Genomic DNA, 15,582 nt, shown 5'->3' with positions numbered 1-15,582 from the left:
GTTTAAAAAGACAAGGATGACTACCACAGTGTGGAAAAAGAAGCCAGACACGTGTATAATGGGGCTACAATTGTAGGATATGCATGAAAAGGATATATATGAAATTGATGAAAACCAGGTGCATAAATAAGTTAATAAATAAATAAATAAATTACTAACACCTGGGTATGTTTATCAAAAAGGACTGAATGAGGTCCCAAATGATAGTATATGGTAGTACTCATTGGTGTAGCCTAACACATAATGTTACATAATTCATTAATACAGAGTACACATGCAGCTAAGTGACAATAGCTTACCCATATTATAACACACTGTTGTCTGGCATCACACCCGACGCGCGTTTCGGGCAAAGGACGCCTTCGTCCGGGGGTGGTGTCAGAGGACAGGAAGAGGAAATATATGTCTGCAAGGAACCAATCAGCTGAGATAGAAGGCAAACAGTTTGATTACTCCCAGCTGATAATGAAAAGCAGCCGGAAGTAAACACTGCTCGTGCCGCACCACAGGGTTCAATGAACTCCTGAACAGTGCGCATGCTCGAGATACACTGCTGACCTGTGTGTAACACGTCAGCTAAGAAGAATGCCTAACAGCTGATTACTCCCAGCTGACGGAAGGGTCAGCCAGAGGCAGACGCTGTTCGTAGCACACCACAAGGTTCAGTGAAAACCCTGAACAGTGCACGTATACGAACAGCGCTGCTGAAATATGTATACAGCTGAAGATCAGCCAGTTGAGTCACCTAGCAGGGAGAAATGCTTGCCATATCAGAAACCTCCTACATATTATGAGGTTATACACCCCCACAAAAGACAAATACCATAACAGCCACAAACGATCGGACATGCCATCAAAATTGCACATACATATCAAAAAAATGGTTAAATACAAGCATTTAACAGTTACCAACGTCTCATAATTATTATACAAAAATTGATGAATGAACTGTCCCTAAACATTCCCTATCTCCGTACGTATCATAGTATGATGTAACATTATTATTATAAACGATGTATTACACACATAACAACCATTAAATATAATATATTACATAAGATTTCATATATACACTTAAAGAAAAAAAAATATATATATATATATATATATATATATTATATGTATAAAATAGTGAAAATTAAATTAGTGTCCACAGGAGTATAGTGAAAATATGTATACATAGACATATACACACACACATCTACATACACACACACATACATATATACATATGTACATGCATACACACTGTACATATATACATGATGCATGTATACAAGAAACATGTTACTACATAATAAATAAACAGTGAGAATTATACAATGAAAAGTAACATGAATGAATGAAAATGTGACAATTGATAAAAGTAAATATGAAAGAAAAATAATTTATTTTTGTAAAAAAATATATATGTATATATAATTGTATAAACACATAAGTGTACATATTATGTGTATGTGTCCCCAAAAGAAACAATTACAAATGAATAAAACATATATTGTAAAGGAAAATGATATATATATATTAAAAATAAAAAATTTTAAATAAAAATTTTAAATATAAAAAATATATATATGAAAAAAAGTGAAAGAGAAAAAATATATAAAAAATATATAAGAATATATACATGTGTGTGTGTGTGTGTGTAAAGAAATACGTGTGGAAAGAAGAATTAAATTAATTGTAAACACTGTGCCAAAATATATATATATATATATATATATATATATATATATATATATATGTGCATGCATACAATATAATAAATAAATAAATAAAATAAAATAAACATAAGGGAAAAAGAAACTGGATGCAGGATTCAACTGGATGGAATAGATAGCATAAATATTCATCTTGGACACATAAAACCCTCTAAACAAGCTCATAAGTCATCAATAAGATCACAAGACCTAAATAAAATAAAGACAGAAAATAAAATTATTAACAGCTTAAAATCATCATGTCAATCAATGACACCTAAAAACACCACACAAAAAATCCTAACAGCAGTTAGAGAAATGCCGCAAAACCCAAACTTTCATTGAGCCCCATTGGATGCATAGTTTTAAGTTTCCAGATCCATCGAGCCTCTAAACGTAAAAGTTTCTTCATCAGAGACCCACCTCTTAGGCCCACTTCTATATGGCCAATACCAATAAAATGTAGACCCTTAGAGTCACACCCATGATGGAGAAAGAAGTGTCTGGTTATGGTTTTCAGTAGATCTGCCATTTCGGGTTTAGTTCCTCTGGCAGCCTCGATCCCATTCACATGCTCCCATATCTTCACCTTAAATTCTCTTGTGGTCAATCCAACATAGATCATGGAGCACGGGCATTGTGCATAATAAATCACCCCTTTGGTATTGCATGTAATGGGCCATGTGATTCTGTATTTGATCTTCTTAAACGAATCCCAAAATTCATCACTTTCAACAACATTTGGGCAAGCAATGCAGCGTCCACATGGTCGGCAACCCCAACGTGGTTTACCTGCACCAAAAATGGGTTTTATTTTATTGGGATTGTAGTGACTGTGAACCAGAGTATCACGTAGATTCATTGCTCATCTAGAGGCTACAGCAGGTCTCGAAGGTAGTAACTCAAATAAACTGGGATCCGTCCTCAATATGGGCCAGTATTTAGATAGACAATGTACCATTTCTCCCCATCTATCATGGTAAGTCGTCACATACCTAGTTTGTCCGGGCAGTGTTTTCCTGGCTACAGGCTGTAACAGTTTGGATCAGCTTGTTTTACACGCTCTTTGATACGCCTTCCGTATATTTTTCTTGCTATATCCCCTGTCCAGGAACTGTTGTCTCAATATAGCCGCCTGTTTCTCAAAATCTACTTCGGTGGAACAAAGTCTCTTCATCCGAAGAAACTGTCCCGTTGGAATGGCTCTTATCATGTGTCTAGGATGGGAAGAAGACGCATGTAAGTAAGAGTAGACAGATGTCTCTTTCCTATACACATCCGTCTGTATATATCCACAGTCATCACGTTTAATGAGTATGTCCAAGAAGTCCACTGCCCTATCCTCCATCCTCCAAGTTAGTTTGATGTTAAAATCATTGCAGTTTAAATCTGCCATGAAGGTATAGAACTCTTCCCTGGTACCATTCCATATCAGAAAAATGTCGTCGATGAACCTGGTCCAAAGTACAACCTTGTTCACCGACGGCAACCGATCGGACAAAAATAAATCTCTCTCCCACAGTCCCAGGAAAAGGTTGGCATAGGAGGGTGCACATGCCGCCCCCATTGCCGTGCCCTGGAGCTGTAGGTAAAAGGAACCACCGAAGGTGAAAAAGTTATGTGTCAATATGAACTCAATTATAGTTAGTACAAATTGAATATTTGCAGGATCCATGCTGGTCATTCTCAAAAAATATGCTGCTGCACGTAAACCATCCTGGTGTCTAATGTTGGTATATAGTGACTCGACATCACAGGTGGCTAACATCATACTAGGTTCAAGGTGGACCCCCTCCAATTTTTGAATGAGATCAGCAGAGTCCCTCTGATATGAAGGAAGTGTTTCCACCAAAGGTTTCAAAATGGCATCCACATACTTACTGATGTTATCGCATATGTTTCCTCTCCCTGAGATAATAGGGCGGCCAGGTGGTATTTTAGAGTTCTTGTGAATCTTTGGTAGTAGGTAGAGGCTTGCTATTGCAGGTTCTTGTACAGTCAGACACTCTCTCAACTCTGCAGAGACGGTGCCATCATCCAGAGCTTCTTTCAGAATGCCCAAAAGTGCTGTACTAAAGGACGAGAGAGGATTAAATGTAAGCTTTTTATAGCAGGTAGGATTTTTCAAATGTCGATACGCCATCTTTCTCATACATGTCCGTTGGCCAGACAACCACGTTACCGCCTTTATCTGCTGGCTTATATATAACATTCTGCAGTCTCCTCAGCTTTTTAAGGCTTTTACGTTCAGCCATAGACAGATTATCATATTTGATGGATACCGTAATTTGTTCAAACTCCTGTGTCACCAATTTAACAAATAAATCAATAGGAGGACACACTGCAAATGGTGGGAATCGAGTAGAATGTTTCCTTATAGAAAACGGAATCCTACCTGCTGCAGGTTGTATCTGTTCATCCAAGAGTTGCTCTAGACATCGTAGTGCCTCCAATTCCTCTGGTGTTTCAAAATTACTGCTGTCATCCTTCCTATGATACCATCTCTTAAACAGAAGTGCCCGGGCAAACAAATGAAGATCTTTTATTGCTGTGAAAGTGTCAAAATGTGAGGCAGGCACAAAAGTCATCCCATTAGATAAAACCCCCATATTAGTGGATGACAGAGCATGATCCGATAGATTGATTACCTTGAATTTTGTGTTGTCAGCCGGGGTTTCGGATAGGTCCTCCCTTCTTCGTCTGTTATATCTGCCAAAATCCCGTGACTCCATCTGATATGCTGTTTGTTTACGTCTTTGTCGACCCCTATAGCTATTCTCATTGAACCGCCTAGGATCTGTGGTACTTCGCATTCTCATGCCCTGAGAAGCATCACTTGATTCAGATGTAGAGTTTCCAGACGATATAGATGGCCTTCTAAAGGCTGCCCCCTTCCTAAATCCTGGGTTACGCCACTTATACACACGATTTGAGGATGCATCACTCTGGTCACGTAGAAATTTGACTTTCTTGATGTCCTGAATCTCTTTTTCCCATTTATCCATGTCGGATTCGAGTGACTGGAAGAAGTTTCCAAATTCCTCACTACTCATTTTATACTTGAGTTGTTTTTGTGTCGACTGGATATCAATATCAATGGTTTCAAGAGTCTTCCTGTCCAGGCCAACCAGCAATTCTATAAAGGTCTTTGATGCTATATTACATGCATCTTCCCATTGTGACACAAAGGTGTGATCCTCCACCGGGAACGAGGGGAAGACTTGAATACGAAGGCCTCTGGGTAAGAGGCCACGTTGAAGGTATTTTTCCAAGAAAGCCTTGTTCCACCAGGTTTTAACCCGTTTGTGGAAAAGGGTTCTAAAAACATTTTTGAGGGTAGCGACATTCTCCCTGGTCTCAGGATCTATCCCTGTGGCGTCATCCTTGAAAACCAAATCAAGTTTGGTCAGCCAGGTATTTTCCCTAGCTGAAAAGTCCATGTCGGTGGACCTCCTGATTAGCGATAACTCATATAATATGTTTAGAACAACAACCTAAAAGAAATGAGTCAAAGACCGAGTTTATAATAAAGAATTTATAATTTTTATTATTGCACAACAAAACAGATAAATGTATTTACTCACAAGTTTAAAAAGACAAGGATGACTACGCCAGTGTGGCAAAGGAAGCCAGACACATGTGTATAATGGGGCTACTATTGTAGGATATGCATGAAAAGGATATATATGAAAACCAGGTGCATAAATAAGTTAATAAATAAATAAATAAATTACTAACACCTGGGTATGTTTATCAAAAAAGACTGAAGGAGGTCCCAAATGATAGTATATGGTAGTACTCATTGGTGTAGCCTAACACATAATGTTACATAATTCATTAATACAGAGTACACATGCAGCTAAGTGACAGTAGCTTACCCATATTATAACACACTGTTGTCTGGCATTACACCCGACGCGCGTTTCGGCGAAGAACGCCTTCGTCCGGGGGTGGTGTCAGAGGACAGGAAGAGGGAATATATTTCTGCAAGGAACCAATCAGCTGAGATAGAAGGCAAACAGTTTGATCACTCCCAGCTGATAATGAAAAGCAGCCGGAAGTAAACACTGCTCGTGCCGCACCACAGGGTTCAATGAACTCCTGAACAGTGCGCATGCTCGAGATACACTGCTGACCTGTGTGTAACACGTCAGCTAGGAAGAATGCCTAACAGCTGATTACTCCCAGCTGACGGAAGGGTCAGCCAGAGGCAGACGCTGTTCGTGGCGCACCACAAGGTTCAGTGAAAACCCTGAACAGTGCACGTATACGAACAGCGCTGCTGAAATAAGACCTCTAGAGGTTCTGAGTATAGGTCAAATTTGAATTCCTCTCTCCTGGAGACTAGTTTCCAAACTAGACATATCACTCTTAAAGTTAAGAGAGGGGGATCGAAATTTGTTTTAAAAGCTTTGGATGCAGTTAAATGTTGTTTTAGAAGGTGGTTATCCAGGAAATAAAGTTCAATATCCACCCATAGCTTTGTTCTATCCTCCGACCAGAGGTATCTCATTTGGTCTAGAATCACTGCTCTATAATAATGGAGAACCGAGGGAGTGTTTAGGGCCCCTTAACGATTGGTTAATTGTAAAATATTGGATTTAACCCTGGGTTTCATCTTACCCCAAATGTATTTTTGCACAGTCGATTGAAGTTTATTTAGGTACGATATAGGTAAGAAAATGGGAATTTTTCTGAATATATATAAGATTTTTGGTAGTATAACCATTTTAAACGCAGAAATCCTGCCCAACCATTGGATACCTTGAGTATTTAATTTTTTAATATCTGCTCCAATAGTATCTAAGAGAGCACCATAATTGAGATTGAATAAATTTGATACCAAGGTACAACCAATGTACTATTTGTCAGGCATGAATATTACTCCTTATAATTAACATGCTTTTTTCCCATTTCACAAGTCGTGATGATAGTAGATTTTAGCATATCTATGTCCAGGTCCCATGGTACTTAAAATACTCTCTTTAAATGTCAAGGGGTTAAATAGCCCTTTTAGTGCTCTTTATTGTGGCAAGAGATTATCTGACAAAGCTGCAAGATTGAATGCATCCAGGAAACACGTATCTCACAAAAAAAAAACACTAATATCCACCCTAAAGATTTACCCACTATTATACGATCCACTTTCCCTCGTAAAAAAAAAAAGGGTGTCTTAATAGCATTTAAAAATAGCCTATTAGTAAGTATCTACGACTTAGTGATAGATCCACAGAGCAGGTTCATTATTGTTCACTGCAAAATTAATAATATAGATTACACTATTTTTAATTTATAGGCACCTAATAATTGTTCACACTGCGCTCAAAAATCAACCTGTAAACGTGTCAAAAACGCTAGCGTTTTTGTAAAGCACTTTTTAAAATACAGAGGTTTTTTTTACCCGTTTTTGGCGTGTTTTTGGCATGTGATCAGGACTTCCATTGACTATGGTAATTAGGTTACTTTTTATTCGCATTATTGATGCATTTTACGAGCCATGAATTGACCTGACGCTTCTTTTTTTACACAACGCATTTTTTTAAACGCACGTGCGTGAAAAAAAAAATGCGTCGTATGCACTACAATTATTTTTTCCATTGATGTCAATGGGAAGCTCAAAGCATGCGTTAAAAACTCCTCAAATACACGCCGTGTGAACAAGGCCTTAGAAAAAAATATTAGAAAAGAATGGAAAAGATTTCTTAAAAAGTTGCTAAAACAGGTACAAACCTTGAAAAAAGGATCAATACTTAAGGAGATTCTGTCACCAGGTTTATGCTTCTCTATCTAAAGGCAACATAAAAGATGCCAGAGACCCTGATTCCAGCAGTATCACTTACTTAGTAAAATGTAGTCATTTTTATAAAATCCCTGTTTGTCTCCTGCAGCAGAGCCAAGCAAGGAGTCCTCTCAATGATGTGCTCGCGTTTACATGAGTTCTCGAAATTCATCAGCTGCGCCTCCCCCTGCCCACATCCCCACCGATTGATAGCTTTTTCCATATGCACAGTTTGTACAGAAAGCATTCAATCAACGGCATGAGGGCACGGGGAACCGCAGCTCAGTCATGAATCCGCTCAACTCGTGTTGCAGGAGATAAATGGATTTTATGAAAACAACTGAATATTACAAAGTAAGTGACACAGTGCTGGAATCAGGGTCTCTGGCACTACGTCATGCCACCCTCAGATAGGGCAGCATAAACCTGGTGACTGATTCCCATAAATTCTATCTGCAACAATACTTTAAATTTAACCTTCCCTTCCTCCCCCAGGAGATACACAACAGACACAAAAATTTATACAATATATGGCGGATCCTCCATATTATTGAACGCGATTATACGTTTAATTCCCCATTTCACCGAACCTACTCTCAGATCAACATGTTCCTGGTTGACAAACCATTTATTGACAGAGCTGCATGCTCTGATATACACTACCGTTCAAAAGTTTAGGGTCACTTAGAAATTTCCTTATTTTTGCAAGAAAAGCACAGTTTTTTTCAATGAAGATAACATTAAATTAATCAGAAATACACTCTATACAGTGTTAATGTGCTAAATGAATATTTTAGCTGCAAACGTCTGGTTTTTAATGCAATATCTACATAGGTGTATAGAGGCCCATTTCCAGCAACCATCACTCCAGTGTTCTAATGGTACATTGTGTTTGCTAACTGTGTTAGAAGGCTAATGGATGATTAGAAAACACTGACCTTCCTTTGAGCCAGTTCAGAATCTGGAGCATTACATTTGTGGGTTCGATTAAACTCTCAAAATGGCTAGAAAAAGAGAGCTTTCATGTGAAACTCGACAGTCTATTCTTGTTCTTAGAAATGAAGGCTATTCCATGCGAGAAATTGCCAAGAAACTGAAGATTTCCTACAACGGTGTGTACTACTCCCTTCAGAGGACAGCAAAAACAGGCTCTAACCAGAGTAGAAAGAGAAGTGGGAGGCCCCGCTGCACAACTGAGCAACAAGACAAGTACATTAGAGTCTCTAGTTTGAGAAATAGACGCCTCACAGGTCCTCAACTGGCAGCTTCATTAAATAGTACCCGCAAAACGCCAGTGTCAACGTCTACAGTGAAGAGGCGACTCCGGGATGCTGGCCTTCAGGGCACAGTGGCAAAGAAAAAGCCATATCTGAGACTGGCTAATAAAAGGAAAAGATTAATATGGGCAAAAGCACACAGACATTGGACAGAGGAAGATTGGAAAAAAGTGTTATGGACAGACGATTCGAAGAATGAGGTGTTTGGATCACACAGAAGAACATTTGTGAGACGCAGAACAACTGAAAAGATGCTGGAAGAGTGCCTGACGCCATCTGTGAAGCATGGTGGAGGTAATGTGATGGTCTGGGGTTGCTTTGGTGCTGGTAAAGTGGGAGATTTGTACAAGGTAAAAGGGATTTTGAATAAGGAAGGCTATCACTCCATTTTGCAACGCCATGCCATACCCTGTGGACAGCGCTTGATTGGAGCCAATTTCATCCTACAACAGGACAATGACCCAAAGCACACCTCCAAATTATGAAAGAACTATTTAGGGAAGAAGCAAGCAGCTGGTATTCTATCTGTAATGGAGTGGCCAGCGCAGTCACCAGATCTCAACCCCATAGAGCTGTTGTGGGAGCAGCTTGACCGTATGGTACGCAAGAAGTGCCCATCAAGCCAATCCAACTTGTTGGAGGGCCTTCTGGAAGCATGGGGTGAAATTTCTCCCGATTACCACAGCAAATTAGCAGCTAGAATGCCAAAGGTCTGCAATGCTGTAATTGCTGCAAATGGAGCATTCTTTGACGAAAGCAAAGTTTGAAGGAGAAAATTATTATTTGAAATAAAAATCATTATTTCTAACCTTGTCAATGTCTTGACTATATTTTCTAGTCATTTTGCAACTCATTTGATAAATATAAGTATGAGTTTTCATGGAAAACACAAAATTGTCGGGGTGACCCCAAACTTTTGAACGGTAGTGTAGGTATAATTCAATGGTCAGATCACACGCCATTAATGTCAACTTTACATGCACAGTTCCCTAAAAGCTAAGACTATGTTTGGAGAGAAAACTTATACCTCATATCCCATGATACAAGAATATTTTTCTTTTAAAAATACTCCGGATGTAGGCCCATTCACCCTCTGCAATTCTCACAAGGCTTTCATAAGGGGGACACTCATTAAACTTAGTAGGCTTAAAAAGAAACATGATAAGGATATCCAATATACACTAACTAATATACATCAGCTTGAAGGGAAGAATAAACAACAACCATCCTTCCATGTGACTTCAGAACTTTGAAAAATCTAGACTTAAATTACGAAATTTGCTTCTTCATAAATATGAGAAAGCTCCTAAGTCAACTAAACACTGCTACTTCTCTCAAGATAACAAATCTGTATCTCTCTAAGCCAGAAGGCTTAGTCGCTTGCCTTAAAATCTAAAATACCCACAAACAGTCCTCTCCTCTAGGGGAATAGCAAATGCTTTTAGGGATTATTATCATCAATTATATATTTTGAAAGACAACCCTGGGAGATCTCACTCATTCTTGGATAAGCTTAACTTACCGAAGCTCATCCCAAAACAACTTTTCCCAACTTGCCAATCACAACCGATCTTCTAACTCCCCATTTGTGCTCAGTTTTCCAAAGCACTGCTTCAACTGGATCTTTACCAAAGGAGATGCCCTCAACATTGCTAGTTACCATTCCAAAATCGGGCAAACTGACAGACACCCCATAAAATTTTCAGCCAATCTCTATCCCCAACAGAGATGTGAAGATTTATGTGAGACTGATGCATATTTTGCCACATCTGGTTAAACAAGATCACCTGGTTTTTACTTTGGGGAGACAAACTTCGGATGATACAAGACGCCTACTAACCCTCCTGCAAATTTCAAAACACTCACATCTACCTACTCCCTTCTTTACCCTACTGTAGATGCCAAAAAGGAATTCAACAGAAACGATTGGAACTACTTTTTTCCAACCCTGTAGCGACATTTTTTGTTAATGGTTCTCTCTCTGATGAATTTGCCCTAATGAATAGAATACTTCAAGGATGCCCTTGTTCCCTCTTATGTTTGTGCTCTTTATGTAGCCTTTGGCAGAGGCTATCCGGTCAAACCCAGAATATTCTAGGGATAATAGTAGTTGCCTATGACAACAAATTGGCACTCTTTGCTGATATCGTTATCTTGATTAACACTAGTCCCACTTCCTCTTTGGCAGCAGCTTTTTACACTCTACATCAATTTAGTGAGATCCCCTACTATAAAATCAACAATAGTAAATCTCAAATACTGCTGATCAATATAATCCCCCACCATCTCCAAGAGCTGAAAAACATGCACCAACAAGACTGGCAAGACAAAATAAATCTCATATTTAGGCATCAAATTTGTGACACCCACATCTAACATGTCTACAGCTAATTTCCCACCACTTCTTGAAGCTTTAAAGAATGATTTCAAACAAAATTATGATCTTCTGTTTTGGGGAAATAGCGGCCTATAAAATGCTGCTTCCCCCAAAGCTTCTCTATTTATTTCGGTCACTCCCGGTTTCTTTAGCAAAATCTTTTATTTCTGCAGCTCATAGGCTAATATCGACTACGTGAACCCTGTATCTCTGCTTCAATCCTCAAAAAATACAGAAAATCAGGTGGATTGGATTTACCTAACAGTACCAATTATTATCGAGCCTGCATCCCGGACCAACTACCACATTGGTGGCAGGGAAAGACAGAAAGACATTGGATACAAATTGAATACCACCTCTGTGGAATTGAATCTTTAAAATGATGCCTTATCAAACCTCAGTGGCAGCTGACAGCTTCCCCAACATAATTGACCTTCTTCCAAACTTCCTACAAGACGTGGCAATTCCTTCTCTAAGACGCACCGAAAAACAAGATGCTACAGAATTCCCACATTCCCATTTTATTTCTAGGAACCAGTACCCCTACTTAAAATTTTTGACATTGACAACCAAAGGGATCCCTACTCTTCAGGACCTTTTTGACCAGAAGGGTAAATATTTACATGATCACTTCTATGGTGTACACCATAGAGAATTGTATAAGTTCCTGCAAACCGAGAATTCCTATAGTGCAATCCTTCCCAGAACAACTCTTTAGTATAAATTCCTACAGTATTTAGACAACAAATCCCTAAGATTCAAGGGGATCTCATTATTTAATAATCTCCTCTGTAACAAATAAATATTTGCAAAATTCTGCCTTCTGTTGGATGAAGAATTAGAACTAAACTTTACAACAACCCAATGACAGAGATCTTTCTACACAATATACCAATCGTTCAGAGGCACCTCTCATCAGGAATCTGCCCTCAAGACTTGTCTTATATGGCACTACACTCCTACTAGATTAAGTTGAATGTTTCCTGTCTGTCTGTCTGTCTGTCTGTTGGTTCAAGTGTGATAACTTGGGATCTCTTTTACTTGTTTTGTGGGACTGGAAGAACATTTGGTTCCCCCATTATGGTTGGTAGTTCATAACATCAGACCCACTTTAATGAAACAAACTGTCTCTCTGCAACCTGAACTTGCACTCCTGTTTATAGGTATAGAAGGATTTTCATACTTCGATAGGACAGTAACTTTACAACTTTTGATGTTTACCAAACTGGTTATCACATGTTTATTAGAAAAAACCTACTCAACCCCACATTAGGGAAGTAATGAATTTGGTTAATACCATATGTATGTTTGAAAAAAGCCCTCGCGATACAACATGAAATGTCTAAATTGTATAAACAATGGGATATTTGGACAAAAAGTGCCTATTATATTCATTAATCCCCTAAACTTATTTCGATATTCTATTTCCTTACTTCTGACTTGTCTTGCGATATAGGGATATCAATTGTTCTCCACTGTCACACATTTCTTTAGATAATGCCTTGGTAATGTAACACAACAAAATCTGTACTTTAATATCACATGTTAATTGACTATGATTTATTATGCATTGTTTGCTTCCAATTTTTGGTATGTATTTGTTTTGACTTACCTCTTTTTTTTTTCCTTCCCTGTATTTAAAAAAAAAACCAAACAATTAAAATATATTGTTTTAAAAATGAAATGAAAAATTAAGCAGCTTTGCAAATAGTCATGATAAAAAGTATCCTACCATTTGGTTTCTGCAGCTCTATGCAAACATATTCTTCTGGTAATAAACAACAAACAAACCATGTGTAGTCTGATCCTGTCATCATATTGCATACGTGTCCCCTACTCTTTTTTAACGTACATATAGTATCAAATAGTAGGGGACCGATGGAAGGCAGAATGACTGAAGGATCAGACTACACAGGGTTTGTTTGTTGTCTGTAGCAATGGGTATCCATAGATCTGCATAGCAGCTATAGAAACGCAACAGTAGGATTTTTTTAAATGAATACTATTTGCAAAGTTTCTTCGTTTTTCATCTTAAAATGCATTGGAGAAATACGGAGTACAACTTTAACAATTTCAATCAGGATTAACATTCATATTTTCTGGAATGTATCTGACTAGTTTCTACAGTTTAATGTTCCTTTTGTATATTACATTACAGAATAAAGTCATACATTCAATTTGCTTATAACTGCATGTTGTTCAAGGTTTACAGAAGTGAAGGGCGAAGTGTAAAGAAGAGGAGGTACAAGATTGGAATTGGATAGTAACAGAGAGCTTAAATTGATACAAGGATGAAGAAATTATAGTACATTATTTCAATTTCACCCCTGACATATGGAGCTATTTTTAGTGTACAGCAGAAAACGATTCCACTGTACAGTATATAACTATGTGGCGACTAATAGGCTTTACAATATAGGTAATGTCGCTGAAATACTACTTGTCTCCGTAAATTCACTGAAGTGATAAATGAGTAAAATGTATAATTTTTATTTCATAGCTATCTAAAAACAGGGGTACAATCACCACTGTGAAAAGCCCAACCGTGTATTTAAAAACGTATTAAACAGAATACTCCCAGTCCTAGTTTGTTTGCGAACCCTTTGTGACTGGGTATGTAAACAGAGATATCAAAATATGGAATCAGCGTATAACATTGGTAAAGCAGTGGTTTGGACCCTCGTTCACACAGGAGCCTGCGTTAACCGCACCAGATTCTCCCAATGTACAGATGCACAACAATGCCACTGCCCCCTACGCAAAATTCCCTCACTTCACCCGACCCTACGCGTTTCTATACTTATCATCAGGGGTCTGTCAGTCTGGCCAGGATGCCAGCGATATATCTTCAGCAGCAGGTATTCTACTGCACAACACGGAAGCATGCACGCATAGATGTCAGCGGCATGCTTCACTCTGGGACTCTGAGTCACTATGAACTGAATACTCCGCCCCCTGGCTCCGGCAGCATACATCAAACAGCCAATCACACTGGCCCAGCACATCCATGATGCTCAACCATGTGACTCCCGGCTGTCAGCTGACATACCCGGAAGTAACAATGTAAACAACACAGAGCATGCTGACTCAATGGGAGGCTGTAGAAGTATCTGTTTGCTACACAAAGCCTCATGCTATTCAAGGATGGAGTATAACACTATTAGGTTGGATATATGTTGCGGATCAGCTCAGGACCGCAATTGGACTACCACGATAGGAGCACCTACCCTGAAAATACATAATATATGGATGGAAGAACGACGTAATTGTAAACCTCACATAAAACATATGACACACTCCTGGACTCAATTGCCATACCTGCTACTTATTGATTGATATATTACAAGTGACTACACTGGGACTAGGAATGCATTACCATACCCCCACCCAGAGGACCAAAAAAGCCCTATGACTTGATATGGATTGTATATTAAATAAAACAGGTATAATTTGTTTGCTCGTTTAAACCTTCAGGATGTACGCAAGCCAGTCTGTAGATCCATTGGGCCTCTTTACGCAGAATGAGGTTATCCCAATCCCCTCCCCGTTTAGGAGGACGTACCAATTCAATTGCCTGAAATTTTAAACATTCTGCCCTGCCTTGATGTTTTGCATGCACATGTTTTGATATGGAAGTATCTCTTTCATTTGTAACATCTCCAACATGTTCCCTAATCCGGCGCCGAAACTGCCGTATCATCTTGCCCACGTAATTCAGTGAGCACAGACATGTGATTAAATAGACAACTCCAGCCGTTTTGCAGTTCACAAAATCTCGGATATCATACTCAACCTTGGTGGTAACACTTTTGAATTTTTTTCCACTTTGAATGAAATCACAGGCTCTACAACTACCACATCTGTGTGTACCCGGTATCTGCCTGTATAACCAAGTACCCTTTTGGATTATTTGGATCAAAACAACTCTGCATCACCCTATCCCTGATGTTTTTACCTCTACGGAACGTGACTGAAGGCCATTGTGTTATCTGATCCGCCAAGTCCGCATCGGCTCCTAGGATACGCCAATACCTTTTGAGGATTTCCATGATCTCAGATTGTTTGGAGTCAAAAGTACCTATGAGCCTAGTGACCCTTTCCTCTTGACGTTGTCTAGGGACTAAAAGGCTCTGCCTCCCTCGCTCCCTCATAGGCCTTTCTAATTACCCCCTTAGGGAAGCCCCTCTCCTTCAATCTGTTTGTGAGGTCATGTGTCTGTGACTCAAAATCGTCCATTGAACTACAATTTCGGCGTACTCTCATGAATTGGCCTCTGGGAATCCCACGTTTGAGGGGATAAGGGTGACAGCTGTTCCATTGTAGGAAACTATTGGTTGATGTCTCCTTTCGGTGTACTTTAGTACGTATTGTGCCTTCCTTAGTTTTAGTCTCCGTCTCTTACTACAACACATAATTTAATGTAAACTTTAAATAAACTGTTAGTTTTAA

The sequence above is a fragment of the Rhinoderma darwinii genome, chromosome 1 (genome assembly GCF_050947455.1).
Source record: "Rhinoderma darwinii isolate aRhiDar2 chromosome 1, aRhiDar2.hap1, whole genome shotgun sequence".
Lineage (NCBI taxonomy): Eukaryota > Metazoa > Chordata > Amphibia > Anura > Rhinodermatidae > Rhinoderma > Rhinoderma darwinii.
This window is presented reverse-complemented; position numbering follows the sequence as displayed.